This window comes from Podarcis vaucheri (genome assembly GCF_965113315.1).
Source record: "Podarcis vaucheri genome assembly, chromosome: 7".
NCBI classification, from domain to species: domain Eukaryota; kingdom Metazoa; phylum Chordata; class Lepidosauria; order Squamata; family Lacertidae; genus Podarcis; species Podarcis vaucheri.
In genome coordinates, this window is record NC_138765.1 from 24,332,767 (window position 1) to 24,354,224 (window position 21,458).

Below are 21,458 nucleotides of genomic sequence, written 5' to 3' on the forward strand. Positions count from 1 at the left end.
ACACACAAGAGCACACACACACACAAACAAATCCAGGACACTACGGCCTTGGTAAAACTCATTGAGCGGACTGTAAATAATTCACCAAGGACCTCACCAGCACAAATGAATGCAACAGTGCTTTGATCAACAACACACACAGAAAAACACTCACACCCCTGCTCCATTTAATGGCAGGAGGGTGAGGAATACTTACAACGTATTTGATTTCTGCAGCTCTAATGGTGTTTGCTCTTTCCTTTATTTTATTTATTTTATTTTATTCTTTCTGAAGGGCTTAATTCAGCCTGCAAAACAACAAAGGTGCATAGCAAATCAGAGAAATGCATTTAAAAGGAAACACTGTTTTCAGCCACGGACAAACCTTTGGGTAGAGAATGGAACACACACACACACACACAAACAAACAAATAAACACACAAACGGTAATGGAAACCTTAAAACACAGACTTGCTCCCAACAAACTGACTTTTTCCATAGACTTTTTATCACATGTGGTGGGAATGTAGAGAAGTTAGAAAATTTTGAGAAATGATATATAATGAATTGAAAAAAATGTTTAAATTGACATTTGTAAAAAAAACAAAACAGAAGCATTTTTGTTAGGGATTGTAGGACAAGACCTGCCAAGAAAAGTAAATAACTTATTTATGTATGCTACAAGAGCGGCAAGAGTCTTGTTAGCACAAGGATGGAAGAATAAGGAAACCCCAACAAAAGAAGTGTGGCAAGAAAAATTGATGAGCTATGTGGAATTAGCCAAATTGGCATACAAACTGCATGAAAAGGACAACTGTGACTTCAAGAAAGAATGGGAACTTTTTACAAACTATCTAAAAAGACAACAAAATGAATTGGACTCTTTGGCAGGTTTTCAATAAACATTCACAAATTTATTAGCTGAACATATGATAGATAAAGTAAGGATATGTACAATTTCATAAGATGCAGAAAACAATATATGTAAAGAAATCAGGGAGGGGAGCTGAGGGAAGTCCTTGGGGGGGGGAGGGAGGGTTGAGGGGGGGAATAATGTAATTGATTAAGAGGATTGATAAATTGTTATGTGGAAATTGGTTAATAAAAATATTTTTTAAATAAAGCTGACTTTTCCCATAGAGAGATGCTGAACCCCACACATTGAGTTGACAGTCGCAGAGGTGTGTGTGTCTGTGATCAGACGTGTGGCGATGGACCTACCTGCACTAAGAGACCAGGGGAAGCATCACAAAAGAAGTTGGCCTCAAACAGAACTCTAGCTGCAATTAAGCAGGTGGAAAGGAATTGCCTTACACTATGTGTCCATCTAGCAGTTCGAAAGCACGTCAAAGTGCAAGTAGATAAATAGGTACCGCTCCAGCAGGAAAGTAAACGCCTTTCCGTGTGCTGCTCTGGTTCGTCAGAAGCGGCTTAGTCATACTGGCCACATGACCCAGAAGCTGTACGCCAGCTTCCTCAGCCAATAAAGCAAGATGAGTGCCACAACCCCAGAGTCAGTCACGACTGGACCTAATAGTCAGGGGCCCCTTTACTTTTACCTATGTGTCCATCTCACTTGGGGGGGGGGGAGACTCAAACTGGCAGTTGTTCTCCAAAAGATCTCAGAGAAAAGATCACATGTAGAAGGTTCCAGGGTCAATTCCAGCTAGGGCTTGCAGAGTTCCCTGCCTGAAAACTCTGAAGAGCTGCTGCCAGCCAGTGCAGACAACACTGAGCTGGATTGACCAAGGATCCAAATCACTATACAGTATGTTTCCAATGTTTCCGATACCTGTTACCTGACCTCTTTAGCTGTAGATTCTGGGGAATCAAACCTGAAAACCTTCTGCATCTAAACGGTGCGATCTACTCAACAGGGCTAGGATTCTGTCTCCCTAAACCAAGGAGAGGCAACGTGAGGCCCTCCACCTTATTTCAAATGTACTCTTCAGTCAATCGGTTCAGACGTCTGGCAAGAAGTGGCCCTGCCCATTTTTCATTCTAGCCCCACCCATTCCTGGCTTCAGGCCCCGCCCACCACCAGCATGCATTCTCCATCAGTTTACCCCTCAACACTAAAAGGTGGTTGCCCACGAAAGGTTGCACCAAAGCAGGGGTATCCAACATGGCATCCTCTAGATGTTGTTGGACTCCAATTCCCATAAACCTCAGCCAGGATGACCAATAGTCAGAGATGATGTAGTCCAACAACATTTTGTGGCTATCCTTGCCCTAAAGGGCTAGGGGGTTGACGCAAGCTAGGGTTGCCTGCCACCTTGAGTTCCTTGGAAGAAAGTTGGGATATGTACATTTAAGAAATAAATTTTAAAACTAATCTAAGCCCTGTGCTGGCAACGCAACGCAAAACAAATTTAAAAGAATAATAAAAAAGCAATAAAACAAATTAGTATCTTGAAATCAACACAAAATATTCGGTGAAAGGGGTACTGGATTGCAATTGGGGTAGCATTTTCTGCATCCTGGGTTAGGTAGCATCTCAAGGTCAGAGAACTGAGACCCAAATCTACTGAAATTGACTTAGCATTCATTTCTCCCCTTATCTCTGCATTCCTGGCAAAGGGAAGGTGTTAAGAGAACTTCAGCTGAAGAGAGGACTTCCGGTTCGGCGCCAGCGCTAATGGCTGCTCTCTCTCCGAGCTCCGGAGAGAGGACGGCTCTGCGAGTTCGGGTCTGACCCGCTTCGGCAAGCGGGGGACCCCTAAAATCACAGGAACGGATCCTGTGAACAAGGAGATTCGGTGGGCACCCGAAGCGCCCCCTCTTTACCGCAGAAAGAGCCTTTTTAAAGGCTCCGGAACGACAACGGGGGAGCGCGGTGCTGAGAATCGCTACCCAGCCCGCAGAGTGAAGCCGCGTCGCCATTAGTGGAGAGCGCCGATTCCCTTCCTGAATAATCTGGACAAAAAAAGACCCGTGAGTAAGACTGAACCTCTATTCGAATTAAAACTACCTGAAATTAGGCTGAAAACGGGAAAGGCAAAAATTAAGGAAGTCTGCCTTCCCCCGACTGCATGATAATCAAAGCAACGAAAGTTACTAAGCTGCATCCGTAAGGGAAAATCGTTTTTAAATGCTTGAACCCGACATTTGGACTTTGACTATCCCCTCCAGCTTGCAGGGCAGAGGGGAGGAAAAAGTGACTTTATAAGCTGCATGACTAATTTAAAGGAAAAGGAAACTTTCTGCAGCCTCCAACCTGGTACGAACTGCTCATAAAACAAAGGAACACTGAACTGACTTCAGATTCCTGTGAAAGTAACAAAGTGGAAGCTTTATTGTTTATTTGTTACAAAGTTTTGGGACTTTGTGGATACATTATATCAGGGAAGGCTGGGACTCTATTTACTGGGAAAGTGTTGCATTATACTTATAGAAGCCTCCTGATAAATTTGCTTTTTAACACTCTTTATTTCGGTTTGCGGACATTCTGATTTGCTCCCTCTAGAGGGTAAACTAAAAGTTGCTACGCTTTGGGACAGTGGAATTTTCTTAGGAGAAGGCTCTTGTGGGAAACGACCTTGGGATATGAGTGGCCCAGCAGACGAGATAAGCACGAGAGCCAAGACAAGGCAATATCAACAACAGCTGCAGCAACACAAGAAAAGAGGCTCGATCTCAGGAATAACTTCTACAGTGACAACAGGACAAGAAAGAGGTACAGCAGTCTCCATGGATGCAGTATCGCAAGCCCTTCTTAAGATAAATCAATCCCTGGAGAATTTAACAAAGCAAACGGCAGAGAACACTAAGAAATTGACAGAGAACTCACAGAAATTGACAGACTTGACAGCAAGACTTGATTTGAATACAGAATCTATAAATAAGCTTACGCAAGAGAACTCTGCCACACGTCAAATTGCGGAGGAAGCCAGAACTATTGCTGGAGAGACTCAGGAAAAATTAGAACCGATTGCCAGGAAGGTCTATGACCACGATGCAACTCTGGCACTGTGGGAACTACAAAGAAAAGAAAGGAATCTGAAATTACGATCAATTCCAGAGGACGAAGGAGACAATCTCACGGACTTTTTAACGAAGGAGTTTGCTGATGCTTGGGAAGACTTAGAGGAAGACGAAATCAAAATCACAACGGCATTCAGACTGGGCAGAAGACAGAATAGAAAGGTACCGAGAGACTGCTTGATCACCTTGAGATCGAAGGAGGAAAGAGACAAAATATTAAGACTGCATTTTGAAAAGGCCTTACAAATTGGGAATTCACCGATACAGATCTTTAAAGATATCCCTAAACATATTCTGGACTTGAGAGCTTCTTATAAGGACCTGGTTTACTTGCTCAAGAAGAACAACATTCGTTTTAGGTGGGAATTTCCACAGGGACTGTCCTTTGACTATAGGGGGAAGAAGGTGAAAATAAAGACGACACAGGATAAAGACAGCTTCCTGCATAAAAATCAAGAAGATCTACAGAAAGGAACTGTAGACCCAATTGCTGAGCAAAGGAGTGTAATAGATATCTTGAACCTCTCATTTGGACAGAACCTTCCACCACCAACAGAGGAGGAACAACAATTGGGAGCAGTTGGAGGAATACCAGAAAAATAACAAGATGGCCCTGCAATTCCTTAGCTGGAATTGTAATGGGATGAACATGCCTTTGAAGAGACGACAAGTATTCCACATTTTGTACAGAGAACAACTGGACGTGATTTGTCTACAGGAAACTCACATAACCAGAGCCCACAGGAGACTGCTTATGAATAAAAAATTGGGACAAGAATTTATCTCGTCGGACAAAGTGAAAAAAAGAGGAGTTGTGATTTATGTAAAAGAGAAGTGGGCCCCAAAAATGATTTTTAAAGATGAAGAAGGAAGATATTTAGCGGTGGAGATTCAAGCACAAGGAGAAAAATTTTTGATAATTGGGATTTATGCACCAAATGAAGGTAAAGCAGAATTCTTCAAAAAACTTCATGAAACCCTGATGGACTATTTGGAATATAACATGATAATCATGGGAGATATGAATGGTGTAGTTTCTACAAACATGGACAAGACACAAAGACTGATACTCACTAAAGAAGGGAGACTCCCGAAGACTTTTTTTGAAATGACTGAAAATATGGACTTAATAGACATTTGGAGAACAAGGAACCCTCTTGAAAGAGAGGGAACCTTTTTCTCCCAAGCAAAGATGACCTGGACCAGAATCGACCAAATCTGGATTACTAGTGGAATGGCTCCGAAGATTAAGAAGGTAGAAATCTGCCCAAAAACCTGCTCCGACCATAACGCCGTGAAGATGGAAATGAAACTTACAACAACTGGTCAGTTTAGATGGAGAATGAATGACACCCTGTTTCGAGATAGAGAGTTCCACTTGAAGGCCCAAAAAACCTTAAAGGACTATTTTGAAATCAATCTAAGGGGCGATGTGGAAAGAAGAGTGATCTGGGACGCAAGTAAAGCTGTGATGCGAGGGTTTTTGATTCAACAAAACTCAATAAAGAAGAGAAAGCAGAAGGAGAAAAGAGAAAAAATTTTGGAAAAGATAAAAGAAGGAGAGAAAAAATTAAGGTCAAAACCAAAGTCCCAGGAGATTTTGAGGGAGATTAAATTGTATCAAACACAATATATGGAATTGATGAACCAAGAGATAGAGTGGAAAATAAAGCAAATGAGACAAAAGACATTTGAGTCGGCAGACAAATGTGGCAAACTCTTGGCATGGCAACTCAAGAAAAGACAGAAATTAAATACAGTTTCAAGTTTGGAAGTGGATGGAAGGATCATATCTAAACCAAATGAGATAAGAAACTGTTTTGTGAGTTATTTCAAAAAACTTTATTCCCAAGGATTACAAAATGAAGAAGACATAGATAAATTCCTCAATAAACATGGATTACAAAAAATCTCTCCTCAAAGTAAGGTGGATCTAAACCAGAGAATAACAGAACAAGAGATAGAGGGTGCCATTCAGGACATGCAATTGGGCAAATCTCCAGGGCCAGATGGACTGACTTCCAGATATTACAAATCGTTAAAGGAATGGTTGATACAACCGTTAAAGGATGTCTGTAATGAGATCTTAGAGGGAAAAAAGGCACCTGAATCGTGGAAAGAAGCATATATTTCACTCATACCAAAGACAGAGACTGAAAAGACTCAATTGAAGAACTACCGCCCAATCTCGTTACTCAATGTGGATTACAAAATTTTTGCAGACATTTTAGCAAAAAGATTTAAAAGAGTATTGATGGAAAAGATTCATAGAGACCAAGCAGGCTTTCTCCCAAAGAGACACCTCTCAGACAATGTTAGGAATATAATAGACATTTTGGAAAAGTTAGAGGTGAACATAAATACTAAAGCAGTTTTGATATTTGTGGATGCGGAGAAAGCCTTTGACAACATTTCTTGGAGTTTTATGAAAAAGAACCTTCATGGGATGGGGGTAGGACAAGGTTTTGAGAATGGTATGGGTGCAATATATTCCGAACAAAAAGCTAAGTTGATTGTAAACAATGTAATAACTGAGGAACTTAAGATAGAAAAAGGAACACGACAGGGGTGCCCAATTTCCCCATTGCTTTTTATTTCGGTCCTGGAGGTGTTGCTGAACATGATTAGAGAGGACCAGCAAGTTAAAGGTGTACAGGTCGGAGCAAAACATTACAAGTTAAGGGCTTTCGCAGATGACTTAGTTCTGACTTTACAAGAGCCATACACTAGCACGAAAAAGGTGTTGGAGATAATTCAACAATTTGGCCAGGTAGCTGGATTTAAATTGAATAAACAAAAAACTAAAGTCTTAGGGAAAAACCTGACAGATATGGAGAAGAATAAGTTTCAAGAAGAGACGGGTTTGATGGTGGTTAAGAAGGTGAAATACCTAGGGGTTAATTTAACATCTAAAAATTTGAATTTATATAAGGACAATTATGAAAAATGTTGGTTAGAAATTAAAAAAGACTTAGAAATATGGTCAAATTTGAGATTATCAATGTTAGGCCGAATTGCAGTAATTAAGATGAATGTATTGCCTAGAATGTTATTTTTGTTTCAAACTTTGCAGATTATTGACAAGATGGACTGTTTCAAGAGGTGGCAGAAAGATATTGCGAAATTTGTCTGGCAGGGCAAAAAGCCCAGAATAAAATATAAAATATTAACAGATGCAAGAGAAAGAGGGGGATTTGCCCTGCCGGACTTAAAATTGTACTATGAGGCAGCAGCATTCTGCTGGCTGAAAGAGTGGATGCTCCTCGAGAATACAGATATCTTGGACTTAGAAGGTTTCAATAACGCATTCGGTTGGCATGCATATTTATGGTATGACAAAATCAAAGTGCATAGTGCCTTTAAAAATCACATTGTAAGGAAAGCGTTGTTCAATGTTTGGATGAGATATAAAGACCTGTTGGAAAACAAAACCCCTAGATGGTTGTCACCCTTAGAGGCGAAGGCCCATAAGAAAGTTAATATGGAGGTCGGATGGCCAAAGTATTGTGAGATTTTAGAACAGGATGGAGAGAAACTGAAATTAAAGAGCCATGAAAAACTAAAACCCAAAGTACAAGATTGGCTCCACTATTATCAAATAACGGAGGTTTTTAAACAAGACAGGAAAATTGGCTTCCAGGTGGAAAAATCAAAACTCGAGACAGAATTGCTAGAACCCAATACTAAGAATTTGTCAAGAATGTATAACTTGCTGTTGAAATGGAACACACAAGATGAAATAGTTAAATCAGCTATGATTAAGTGGGCACAGGACATTGGTCATAATATTATGTCTGCTGACTGGGAAAGGTTGTGGAACACCGGAATTAAATTTACGGCATGTAGTGCCTTAAAGGAAAATGTGATGAAAATGGTATACAGGTGGTACATGACCCCAGTTAAGCTAGCAAAAATTTACCATTTGCCTGACAATAAATGCTGGAAATGTAAGGAAACTGAAGGTACTTTTTATCATCTTTGGTGGACATGCCCGAAGATTAAGGTCTTCTGGGAGATGATATATAATGAAATGAAAAAGGTATTTAAATATACCTTTCTTAAGAAACCAGAGGCCTTTCTCTTGGGCATTGTCGGCCAATTGGTGCAAAAAAAGGATAGAACTTTCTTTATGTACGCAACAACAGCAGCAAGAATACTGATCGCAAAGTATTGGAAGACACAAGATCTACCCACCGTGGAAGAATGGCAGATGAAAGTGATTGACTATATGACATTGGCGGAAATGACGAGCAGAATTCGAGACCAGGGAAAGGAGACTGCGGAAGAAGATTGGAAGAAATTCAAGATTTATCTTAAGGACTACTATAAACTTGATGAAGTTTAGAATGTCGAGATTCTATAGAGAGAAAGGGTTGCAGTAATATAAGATTAGAATAAGAAAGGACTATGACGAATTAGAGTTGGAAAAAACATTTATAAGTTGCTATAAAATTTGGACATGAGGATGCAGAAAGGGGAGGTATGGGGAAGTCCGAGGAAAGAAGTTTATGAAATGACATTATGAAATTATACTTGTTTGTTTGTTTGTTTTCTTTTTTGTGTTTGTCTGTTATAAAAACTTTTGTAAAACTAATAAAAAATATTATAAAAAAAAAAGAGAACTTCAGCTGAAGAGAGACCACTTTGTCATTTTAGTGAGGCCATAAAAGGATCTTAGTGGCTGTTTCTGTTTTTACTTTCCCTTGCCTTTTAATTGATTCTGCTTTCCTCCCTTAATGTGACAAAAAAGGCAATATATTTCAGAGATTGAATGTGAATTAAAAAGTGTCTGCTACATGGCTTTTATTACCATGACATTCGGCAGTTTGTGATCTTTTTGTTCCATTATTCCACAAGCTGTTTTGATTGGGAGTTTACAGAAGAACTCTTGCCAGTTATGTACCAGCCAGTTCAGATGCCCCCGCTCTTAATGGTCTTCTTCAGGCATTTGGGTGCCATTGGCTCAGTTCAGACATCTTGCCAAACAGGAAGCTTAACTATGGTTTGGTGTGATGTCTGACCTGACAAACCACGGTTGTTGTGGTGGGGGGGGGGGGAATCTGCCAGGAACAGAATCCATGTCACACTCAGGACCTGCTTGTGGGCCTGATGCAGGCGGCCTCTTTGGACGTTTCTAGGTCCAGAGATTCACAGCTGGCTATTCTTCTAAGCAGCCTACAAACAAAGCTGACTTCCTTTTAACAGATCAAACTAAGGGGAGGAAGGGAGGCCAGAAAACCTGAATTGGCAGTGTATTCATCAAGCGATCTTTAAATAGATTTTCTGTGCTACCTCTTTATAATGTTGCTTCCCTATTTTGGTACATAGTAGTGACTCAAAGAAAGCAACTTTCTTCCCCCACTAGCTGAAAATCACTATGGCTGCACTTGGGCCAGCGGCTGAAATATCACTTCAAACCAACTGCCTTGGTGCTGAAATCCTATCAAAAGAAAACTTCCTTAGCTTATCAGCCCTTGCAGACAGTAGACAAGATTATTTGAAACGGCCCTTGAAGCATTGTTATTTGCTTTTACAGTTTCAGCAGATGATTTGTTGCTGACATATATCAAATTGAAAGCAATGGCATTTTGCTTCTTTATTTAGAAATATTTATACCTTGGCCTTTTGAACAGAGAACAATAATGCCTCCAAGTTGACCCACAAATTTTTATATATATGAACACGGGAAGCTGCCTTGTATCAATGACTCATCCAGATGATCTGTTTATTGAGCATCCATCCTCATTTGCTTGCAGAAAGCTTACGCAGAGGTTAGATTATGTCTGGTCTTTGTTGAGCATTCATCCTGATTTGCGTGAGGGTGTTGAAACGCCTCCCCATTAATTATTTGTTCATTCCACACTTTTCAGCACAACTGCCTGTCACTTTCCTAATCACAAAAGTCTCATTTTTTATTTTAAATGGTGTTGTGGTGCTGGGGCAAGTGAGCATTTCAATCGACTTTAACTGTGCAAACCTAATTTCCCGGTGTGTGCTTGAACTGCTCCTGCAAAACAATGGCTGCCTAGATACAACCCAAGTCAACCATTGGTCTATCTCACTCCACTGGTGAAGGAACAGGGGGCAGGGGGAGCGCACCGCCCCCTTGCACCATATGGGGAGGAGAGTACCATCATAGCCACCACCACCCCAGACACGTGCCACACACCCCACTGCACCGCCCCCCCAGGATGCACGCCATGTCCCTGGGATACACGCCCATGCGGGCGGCATGCCATGCCCTCGGGATGCACATCATGCCCGACAGGACACGCCAGTCACGCCCCCACCTGCTCTCCGCCCCCGGTGCCGGAGCATGTAGCTTCACCACTGTCTCACTCAGTACTGTCTGCTCTGATTGGCAGTAGCATTCCAGGGTTTAAGTCAGGGGTCCATCTCAGCTAGCGATGTCAAGAGAATTCCACCCAAAATGGGAGCAGAAATTCCCACAATTAACAACTTCACCCCCATCATTCTGCCCGGACACTGAGGTCCAGCGCTGAGGGTCTTCTGGAGGTTCCCTCACTGTGAGAAGCGAAGTTACAGAGAACCAGACAGAGGGCCTTCTCAGTAGTGGTGCCCGCCCTGTGGAATGCCTTCCCACCAGATGTCACAGAAATAAACAACTATCTGACTTTTAGAAGACATCTGAAGGCAGCCCTGTTTAGGGAAGCTTTTAATATTTGATGTATTATTGTATTTTAATATTTTGCTGGACGCCACCCAGAGTGGCTGAGGAAACGCAGCCAGATGGGCGGAGTAAAAATAATACATTTTGTTGTTGTTGTTGTTGTTGTTGTTGTTGTTGTTGTTGTCATCTGGGGCCAGAACAAAAATCATGTAAGCAAATAATCACTATTGTTATTTTATTTAGTCTGCAAATAGCTCCTAAATAATTATTACATTATTTTCTACGCTGTGCTTGATGTTTCACTTCCACGGAAATGCACTGCAATTAATTGCTTAATTAATTAATTAAGCAATTAATGAATTGCTTAATTAATTGAGTAAATGTCAGCCGCGGTGGACAGTGAGACAAATAATGCAGGTTTTATCAGAAGCTGAACTGTAGTGTAACGGAAGCAGCGCTGATTGTGGTGAACCCAGGATGGGCCCGAAATCACTGCCTCTTACACCCTACCCCTAGCCCTGCCTGGAGATGCTTGAGGGTTGAACCAGAAACTTTCTGCTTCCATAGCAGATGCTCTGCTGCTATGCTGTAGATCTCAGAGTCACTTGCATAAGGACTGTAGCTCAGTGGGACAGCATCCGCTTGGCATGCAGAAGGTTCCATGTTTGATCCCTGGCATCTCCGGGTAGGGCTGGAAATATCGCATCTGAAATCCTGGAAAGCTTCTGCCAGTCACTGCAGACAAAGCTAGATGGACTAAAAATCTGAACTTGCGATAAGGCAGCTCCCTATGTTTTTCGTCCTCAGCATGGAGGAGGATGGGGACAAATTAGAATTAGCTGGCTCTGCCTGTCATAGAATCATAGAATCATAGAGTTGGAAGAGACCACAAGGGCCATCGAGTCCAACCCCCTGCCAAGCAGGAAACACCATCAGAGCACTCCTGACATATGGTTGTCAAGCCTCTGCTTAAAGACCTCCAAAGTAGGAGACTCCACCACACTCCTTGGCAGCAAATTCCACTGTCGAACAGCTCTTACTGTCAGGAAGTTCTTCCTAATGTTTAGGTGGAATCTTCTTTCTTGTAGTTTGGATCCATTGCTCCGTGTCCGCTTCTCTGGAGCAGCAGAAAACAACCTTTCTCCCTCCTCTATGTGACATCCTTTTATATATTTGAACATGGCTATCATATCACCCCTTAACCTCCTCTTCTCCAGGCTAAACATGCCCAGCTCCCTTAGCCGTTCCTCATAAGGCATCGTTTCCAGGCCTTTGACCATTTGGGTTGCCCTCCTCTGGACACGTTCCAGTTTGTCAGTGTCCTTCTTGAACTGTGGTGCCCAGAACTGGACACAGTACTCCAGGTGTGGTCTGACCAGAGCAGAATACAGTGGCACTATTACTTCCCTTGATCTAGATGCTATACTTCTATTGATGCAGCCCAGAATTGCATTGGCTTTTTTAGCTGCCGCGTCACACTGTTGGCTCATGTCAGGTTTGTGGTCAACCAAGACTCCTAGATCCTTTTCACATGTACTGCTCTCAAGCCAGGTGTCACCCATCTTGTATTTGTGCCTCTCAATTTTTTTGCCCTGTCATTGGTTCTGTTGGCCTCTCTGCCTTATGCCCTGGTAGGTGGGGCTATCATGATCAGAACTGTGGCGGGGCAAAGGATTAAATCCCCAATTGCCCCACAAAATGGCACAGCCCTGGCCAGGATCAAGCCCCTCCTGGGTGCAATTTAGCAAGCAAGCCCAAAGACGTCAAGGCCAATCACAGGCTCATCATCACCACATGTGGTTTAGTCTCATGTTTGTTCCTTCCTCGGTCCAAGTACCGTGCCTCTGAACCAATGCGAGATGATCTGTAATATTATGCCAACAGAGAGAATCAGCAAACAAGGAGCACATGTAATTCAATTACCACCTGAAAATGGATTTTAAGTGGTTCTTATGCTTATGAAGCAGTGCGATGAATAAATAAGGGGAAATGATTTATCCTCTCTACAGCCTCCTTTCCACAGTATGCTCAGCTTTGTGGATTCACCAGTTAAAGATGCCCACCGACCTTCATTGGCTCCTATCATCTCCACACTACTTAGGGGCAAACTACTAAGCAAGGACAGTGAGTAGGGAAAGTGGTCTGATCAACAAATCGAGAGCAAACATGCATATTCTTTTGCCTAAAATAGAAAATCTGCAGGGGGGGGGGATTTTGAGCTAAGAAATGGCAGGTAAGTCACTTACCCTAGGGCTGCCATACGTCAGGACATTACCGGGATTTCCAAGGCGGAATTGACATCCGGGGGGAATTTTCTGAGTAACACTTCTATATTCATAAATAAATGACATTCGGGGGAGATTTTTGAAAGGTGGTGCTTTGTCCTGGATCTTAGGCAAGTCAATCGAAAAATCAAAAAAGCTCAACAATTTTGGGGGCTTCCTATTCGGGGTGTCCTTGTCTTAACTTTTTGAAACATGGCAACCCTACCTGTTTCCCCACTCCCATAATTTCTTAGTGTTAAACCCCTCCATGGGATTAAAAATATGGTAAACGTTCATATGGCGCTGTGGGTTAAACCACAGAGCCTAGGACTTGCCGATCAGAACGTTGGTGGTTCAAATCCCCACAATGGGGTGAGCTCCCGTTGCTCAGTCCCTGCTCCTGCCAACCTAGCAGTTTGAAAGCATGTCAAAGTGCAAGTAGATAAATAGGTATTGCTCCAGCGGGAAGGTAAATGGCATTTTTGTGTGCTGCTCTCGTTCGCCAGAAGCGGCTTAGTCATGCTGGCCACATGACCTGGAAGCTGTACTCCGGCTCCCTCGGCCAATAAAGCGAGATGCACGCCGCAGCCCCAGAGTCTGCCACGACTGGACCTAATGGTCAGGGGTCCCTTTACCTTTAAATGTTCATTTTAAAAACCTGCTTTTGTGTGTGTGTGTGTGTGTGTGTGTGTGTGAATTGGAACCCACAAATTACTGGCGGAAACAAGGTTAAACACCTCTCCCACAATCTTTCTCTGCTTAAAATCTCACCATGCTGCTTGTTTCCATTTTTTTTCTTTTCAAAATGCCACTAGAGGATCCTTTACACAGTTGACGCCAGCCCCATAGACCTTCACCAGACAAAATGGGTCTATCCAGCCACCTATGATAAAACGTCTCAGAATATCACTCCCTTCCTGTCCCTGACAAATTTCCCTACTACTGCTCATCTGTATATACTTTGCTTTTCTTTGGCAAATTGCTTTCCAAAAATAAAAACAAAAACCCTCCCAAATCCCAGTGAGATGGGGCATGTTTATTCCTCCCTCTCCCCACCCCCTTATGTATATATTCCTTTCATAGACTTAAGGCTGAGTCAGCGACTTGTCAAGCCACTTCCCGAGTTCAAAGAAAAGATGGGTCTTGAACCCAAGACTATCTATCCACACCTCTCTCTGTCTCCTGAATGTTTCAGCTGACCTTCCAACGGAAGCCAGTTAATTGTTGACTAGTTCCCGGCATAAAACCCAAGTTAGGATATTCTAAAAGAATTGTTATTGAGAGAGATCTACGTATTTGCCAGTGTCATGTAAGGAGACCCTTCATCAACAGGCCCCAGAAAATGGGACCTGTATAAAACACTGCAATGGAGAATGTTCTTGTTCAAAGTTCCAGCCAGCCATTCCCTTTTCCTACATACTCCATTACATTTCTGCCCACCTCCCAACACATACGGAGTGAAGCAACATTCTGTGCCCACTGAGCACGCTGTTTTGGAGTCCTGGTGCCCTTAAAACATTTGCCATTTTGGGGTAGTTTTCCAAATGTTTAGGTTTCCCCAAACCTGCCGCTTCTGTGAGTGGTTTGCTATGTAAGAATTGGCACTTGGAGAACTGAGTTTGCTGTTTGTGTGTGTGTGTGTGTGCGCGCGCACACACACACACATGTGCATATAAAATTGTCCCACAATCTCCTTCCCTTGCCTAAGACCTGCACATTATTATAGATATTAGACCAGGCATAGGCAAACTCAGCCTTCCAGATGTTTTGGGACTACAACTCCCATCATCCTTGACCACTGGTCCTGTTAGCTAGGGATGGTGGGAGTTGCAGTTCCAAAACATCTGGAGGGCCGAGTTTGCCTGTGCCTGCATTATACTGTCCTACAGCTGTTCATTCCCAACTCTCCATGCTAAAATTTACGCTCTTCCAACATGAGCCAGCTCTCACCTGAGACTCACTTGTTACCAGCAGCTCAATGAGCAATTAAACAGCCCTGCCAATTAAGCCTTAGTTCAGGGTTAACTGCTGGACTCCAGTAGTCCATTAGTTGGAGCATTGTCTAAATAGCAGTTCAGATCTGAGAGCCCTGTGGCTCTATGACTAATCCAAACATCTCTGCCACTTACGGGGCCCGTAGCGGCTGAAACCAAGAAAGACGTTTCCTGCTTGGCGCGGCACAGCAAATACTTCATGTGCAAGATTTAGTGTCTACCTTTAAATAGGCTAAAGGAGTTAAACAGCCCAAAAGGCTTCTGGGTTCCTGTGGAGGATGACTCACAGGAAGGATGGCCAAAATGCATCGCTATAAAATATTAAAGATAATAGGCCTCTCCGCCACAGAGGCAATATCCAACCTAGCTAATAGACCCCAGATCCTCCCACCGATTCCCAGAGTCGTTAATGGCCCTCAGGGTCTATGAGCAGATGTCAACTCTCTCTCACAGGTACCACTTTTTATTCGCTCCAAATTACAGCCTGGCATTTAATTAATTTTTTATTATGGCAATACAGATTGTCCCCCTCCTGCCGTCCTCCTCCACTGCCGCCGCCAAGGAAGCAAGAGGCTTTGGCCATGACTGCTGTCCCTCTGGAATCAAGCCAAGCCAGGCAGAACAATGTCCCTGTCTGGTAAGAACGTCGGAGGAGGAAAATTCTTCTCCTTGAAGTTCAAAAACTGAAAAGTGGTTCAAACGGAGACAGCCATCTGATCATCATCATCAACAAATTAAACAACAACAACAACAACAAATTAAAAACCAGAAGACCCAGCAGACAGAATGATCCTTTTAGCCAACAGAATTTTAATGGGAGAAATGCCATTTCCCCCCAAAATGCACTGTTCTGAAAGGTCTCTGCTTGCTGAGGGACCTGGGTTCCTCGTGCTCTCTCACTCTCTCTCTCTCTCTCACACACACACACACGTAGATTCAAGCCTTCTACCTGCCATTTGCAAGGGACACGGGTGGCGCTGTGGGTTAAACCACAGAGCCTAGGACTTGCCAATCAGAAGGTTGGCGGTTCGAATCCCCGCGATGGGGTGAGCTCCCGTTGCTCGGTCCCTGCTCCTGCCAACCTAGCAGTTCGAAAGCACATCAAAGTGCAAGTAGATAAATAGGTACCGCTCTGGCGGGAAGGTAAACGGTGTTTCTGTGCACTGCTCTGGATTGCCAGAAGTGGCTTAGTCATGCTGGCCACATGACCCAGACGCTGTCCGCCAGCTCCCTCGGCCAATATAGCGAGATGAGCGCCGCAACCCCAGAGTCGGTCATGACTGGACCCCCGGTCAGGGGTCCCTTTACCTTTACCTGCCACTTGCAGTGGGGAGGCAGGCAAACATGGAGACTTCAGGTCAGACCTGGACATCTGGCAACCTAGTCTGGAGACTTGGAGAGCTGCCACCAGTCATAAGACCAAAAAAAGATGCTGCTAGGTCAGGGCAGTGTCTCATCTAGTCTAGTATCCTGTTCTCAAAGTGGCCAACCACTACAGTCAGTGAAGACCGGGGGCAGGAAATCTGTGGCCCTCCAGATGTAGCTGGACTTCAACTCCCACCAACCCCAGCCACTCTGTCTCTACTTCTTCCTAGCATTTAGTCAAAATCCTCATTTTTTCTTAAACCCAGTAGAGCATGCCCTCTCTTCAGAATCAACAGAATACAAATGTGCTCCCATCATCTATGCTTACCACCTTTCAGATAATCAAAGATGGCTATCACAACCTCTCTTCTCCAGGCTAAACATGCCCAACTCCTTCAACCTTTCCTCATATGGCTTTCTGGACACCTGGAAGGAAGTTCAGTAGCAGAGGGACAAGCTTCTAAAGAAGGCACAGTCTCTGCCAGGACAGATTTTATCGGTCACTTTGATAGGGAATAGATCTCCCACCTGCAGTTGCTTGCTCTAAGACAGGTGATATAAGGTTATCTGAATGCATGACTCAGCAGTAGAACAGATTGGCTGAGCCATATGAGTCAGCCACCAATTATTCACAGTCATCTTTAGAAACTGTGTTTTAAAATGTGCCTAAAATGTGAAGGACCAATATATATATGGTACATTCAGGAAAAATGAGTAGTAGTAGTAGTAATGATGATGATGATGGACAGACTAACTGAAATCCACTCTGAAATTTAGCAGATATCCCTGGATTAATTGCCCAGTACTTGAATCCATCATTACAGTACCTGAATTTATCATTACAGTACTGGTACTACCATACTGTAATGTGCTGTACTACTAATACTACAGTACTGGTACAGAACTACAGTAGGGACACCCTGATTAATTACAGGTACTTGAATCCATCACTGCAGTATTTACCACCATCTCTAATCATGTAATTATATGCCACCTTCTCGAATAAACAATGTAGCTCAGATACACCACCCTGGAAAGCAAATGGGTGTTCTCATGTTTGAATATTCCCCACATCAGAGTTCCTGTCTTGTGGTAATTTAGCACACTGAGAAGATGCAGTTTTCAACGAGTCTATGATCTGAGAGTTTCTGCATTTGAGAAATGAAGTTGTGACATACTGCCTAAGTTGCCCGAAGCTGCAACCAAAGCAAGCAACACACCAAGTATGAGGTCATCTGCCGAGGTCATGACATCATTTGATAACGTTGCTACTGGCAAAACTAAACACACACGCTCCCTCTCGAAACCACTAGAGGGAGCAATCTCATTGCGAAGAGTGAAAGCATAGCCCCTGGGGTCCAGGAGAGAGGTCACTTTTACATCAGTGAAATAGTGACCCCCACCAGGGAAGGTATAACTCTGTTACAGATCAAGCAGGGGAAATATGCATCATGTCATTGGTAAATATAGAGTTCAGAGCAGAAGCTGGGGTGAGATGAGGTTGTGGCTTATTGAACCCCAGTGAAATCACATGCCACTGAAACCCACCACAACTAGTGAGAAATATGTGGGTCACTGCAAGTCCCAATCCATTCACTGGCACCCCAGAGGCTCACATTACCTTGCAAAAATCTAGTTTGGCTCGCAAACTGTGCTCTTTCGAACTACACAACGAGCATTAGGCCACGTTTTTCAAACAAATCTGGAAGCTCATTCAATTCTGAAATGCCTCATCTGTGGTCTGAAGTGTAGACACAGGTTTCCCATCTCATACACAACTAGGATGGGTGCACGCCATATGATTAAAGCACCTCACTTCCCCCAAAGAATCCTGGGAACTGTAGTTTGTTAAGGGTGCTGGGGATCGCTGCTCTGTGAGGGGCAAACTACAGTTCCCAGGATTCTTGGGAGAGGTGTCATGTGCTTTCAACAGACGGTGTGCGCACAGCCCCAGCCTTATGCCAAAGCCTCTCCCTGCATTCCGAATAGGCAACATAAATTCTGTTCTTACAGAAATCATATGGTAAGGCCCTTTATCCGACTGCAACACATCAGACTACAGGCAGGGAACTGCATAGTCCCTAAATAAAATATAAACAGAAAGTCTGTGAACACTGAAAATCAGCTAAGCTAACCCCATGTCCCTGAAATGTTAGCTTTCCAGAAGCAGGGACTTTTTCATTTCTGGATGGGTATGCAGACTGGAGTTTCTATGGTGCCAAAGCACTTGGGGTTGTGATATTTCAAGCTAAAGTCCCTGCCAGGAAAAAAAAAACTTCCAGTCAGGCACATGGTTTGTACATAAGCCAGCAAATGGAATATCCCCCGCATACCAAGTGAAATGGTATAATCCCAGCAGGACTTCACCATGTGCTCTTCTCTGCCCATTTTAACTTGCTTTCGTTGCAGTACTCCAGGGTGCTACCCTATCGAACCGTACAAGAAGCAACTGGAGTGAGGGCCTTGCAATTAGAAGGAATAAAACATTTCAATGGCTGTGGTCAAATCCAATTAACGGAACTAACCTGTCAATCGTCCTCTCCCCTCGTCTAAATCAAGAATAGCTCTGTTTCAGATATGGACAGAGCTTTCTATTAAAAAAATAAAATAAAAAAACCGCCTAGTGCTAATGTTCCTGTTGGGTGCCACACAATAAATAACAGCAATAAATTGTTAAAACTAAGCATCTGAAAACCATCACGTACATATAGATCTCATCCTCTTTCCTATACCCACATCTCCAGGAGACGGCTTTCAGAAAGGACCCCAAACCAAACATGAGCAAAGCTCTTCCTTAGTATCACAGTGCCTTTCAGACACTTATGGATTTATTTATTTTTATCTCTGATTACTAACTTTGGGGCAGAGACATTTATTTTAAGTGGAGAGAGATTTCTCCCCCTCTCTCCTCCCTCCCTAACGCATAGGGGTTATCCTGTGAAACTGAGTGGCAGAAGATTCAAAGAAACAAAACAGAGAACTTCTTTTGGGAAGTGCAGTAGCTAAGTGGTAGAGAATTTGCTTTTCATATAGAAGGTTCCGAGTTCAATTCCTGGCATTGCCAAGCAGGGCTGAAAATGTCCTCTGCCTGAAACCCTGGAGAGACACTATCAGTCGGTGCGTGGTTGTTGTTGATGATGAGAGAGCCAGCATGGTGTAGGGGTTAAGAGCGGTGGACTCGTAATCTGGTGAACCGGGTTCATGTCCCCGCTCCTCCAGATGCAGTTGATGGATGACCTTGGCTAGTCACACTTCTCTAAAGTCTCTCAGCCTCACTCACCTCACAGAGTTTTTGTTGTAGAGGAGGAAGGGAAAGGAGATTGTTAGCTGCTTTGAGACTCCTTAAAGGGAGTGAAAGGTGGGATATCAAGTCCAAACTCCTCCTCCTCCTCCTCCTCCTCCTCCTCCTCCTCCTCCTCCTCCTCTTCTTCTTCTTCTTCTTCTTCTTTTTCTTCTTAAATTTTATATACCTCCCTATACCCGCAGGTATACACTCCTGGGCTTGATGGACCAAAGGTCTGACTCAATATAAGGCAGCTTACTAACTTCTGTAGCTGGTTGGCATCCGTCTGTCTTGAAGGACAATGGAATCCGTCTCCAAGATCAAAGTCAAACCACTGAGGAATCACAGCACCCGCTGTGGCTGTTGCGTCCCATGTTAGCAGAATCAGTGGCCTCTCCAGGGCGCAAGCCTGGTCAGTGTCTGTGGAGGCCCTGGGTTGCCCAGATGACAAGTCCTCATCCTCACTGATGTGGTCCAAAGGAAAGCAGAGCAATAAGTTTGTCGCAGCTTGGCAGCAGGAGTTGCAGGAAGGAAACATACAAGGTGCCATCCAACGATCTTAGGGACTCCTTAGTCTTTTCTTTAGTCTTCTGTTCTTATTAGAATAGCAACAAGAACAAGAATAAAAGTCCAGCAACATTTGGAAGGTTCTAGGTGGGGGGAAGCTGGTTTCCTGTGACATGCAACGTCAGCCATTGCATATGGTCACCTACCACTCTGAGAAACAGCTGCAGTCATCAAGAGACAGATGGATGTTCACCCGTCTAGATGGATGCTTGCCCGTCTAGAGCTGATCTCATAAAAAAGTAGACATTTTAAAACTCACATAACAAACATCTTCACGCTAAAGTAGAAAATAAAAAAACCTAACACCTTGCGTAAAAATAAGTCTTTCCCTCTTCTATCAAAATAAAATATAATCTGGCTAATCAACCATCTGTTCAACTCATCAAATGTGCTTTGAATATATGAAGGTAGCTAGCTGTATGGCCTGAATCCCAAACCGGAATTAAGATTGCCAGAAGAAATATCAACAACCTCAGATATGCAGATGACACAACTTTGATGGCAGAAAGTAAGGAGGAATTAAAGAACCTCTTAATGAGGGTGAAAGAGGAGAGTGCAAAATATGGTCTGATGCTCAATGTCAAAAAAACTAAGATCATGGCCACTGGTCCCATCACCTCCTGACAAATAGAAAGGGAAGAAATGGAGGCAGTGAGAGATTTTCCTTTCTTGGGCTCCATGATCACTGCAGATGGTGACAGTAGTCATGAAATTAAAAGACACCTGCTTCTTGGGAGAAAAGCAATGACAAACCTAGATAACATCTTAAAAAGAAGACATCACCTTGCTGACAAAGGTCCATATAGTTAAAGCTATGGTTTTCTCAGTAGTAATGCATAGAAGTGAGAGCTGGACCATAAAGAAGGCTGATCGCCGAAGAATTGATGCTTTTGAATTATGGTGCTGGAGGAGACTCTTGAGAATCCCATGGACTGCAAGAAGATCAAACCTATCCATTCTTAAGGAAATCAGCCCTGAGTACTCACTGGAAGGATAGATCCTGAAGCTGAAGCTCCAACACTTTGGCCACCTCATGAGAAGAGAAGACTTCCTGGAAAAGACCCTGATGTTGGGAAAGATTGAGAGCACAAGGAGAAGGGGACAACATGGTTGGACAGTGTTCTCGAAGCTACTAACATGAGTTTGACCAAGCTGAGGGAGGCAGTGGAAGACAGGAGTGCCTGGCGTGCTCTGGTCCATGGGGTCACAAAGAGTCCGACACAACTAAACGACCAAACAACAACAACAAAGCTGAATGGCCAGTTGAAAAGAGGGTAGGAGGCACAAAATCCTGCCTTTGGATACCATTTCCTGACTCTGAAACCTAGCTAGCCCCACTCTCTTGGAGCCAGTGCTTTGAATTAAAAATGAGCCCAGAAGAAATCAGCGTA

The 21,458-nt window shown here is 43.4% G+C and overlaps 2 protein-coding genes across 10 annotated transcripts in view; both read right to left on the reverse strand.

Annotated features, from left to right (window-relative positions):
* The window catches only part of HIVEP3 (HIVEP zinc finger 3), a 271,325-nt gene that overhangs the window by 70,130 nt on the left and 179,737 nt on the right, over positions 1-21,458 (reverse strand). For 8 of the 9 annotated variants that reach the window (XR_014221801.1, XM_082231449.1, XM_082231456.1 and 5 more), the window contains one exon: positions 197-287. The exons of the other annotated variant lie outside the window; for it this stretch is intronic. The gene's annotated coding sequence lies outside the window, so the exon portion shown is untranslated. The remainder of the gene's footprint in view (positions 1-196; positions 288-21,458) is intronic. 9 annotated transcript variants of the gene reach the window in all.
* Positions 1-21,458, reverse strand: part of ZCCHC17 (zinc finger CCHC-type containing 17) — a 351,579-nt gene that overhangs the window by 37,838 nt on the left and 292,283 nt on the right. The gene's annotated exons all lie outside the window — the stretch shown is intronic.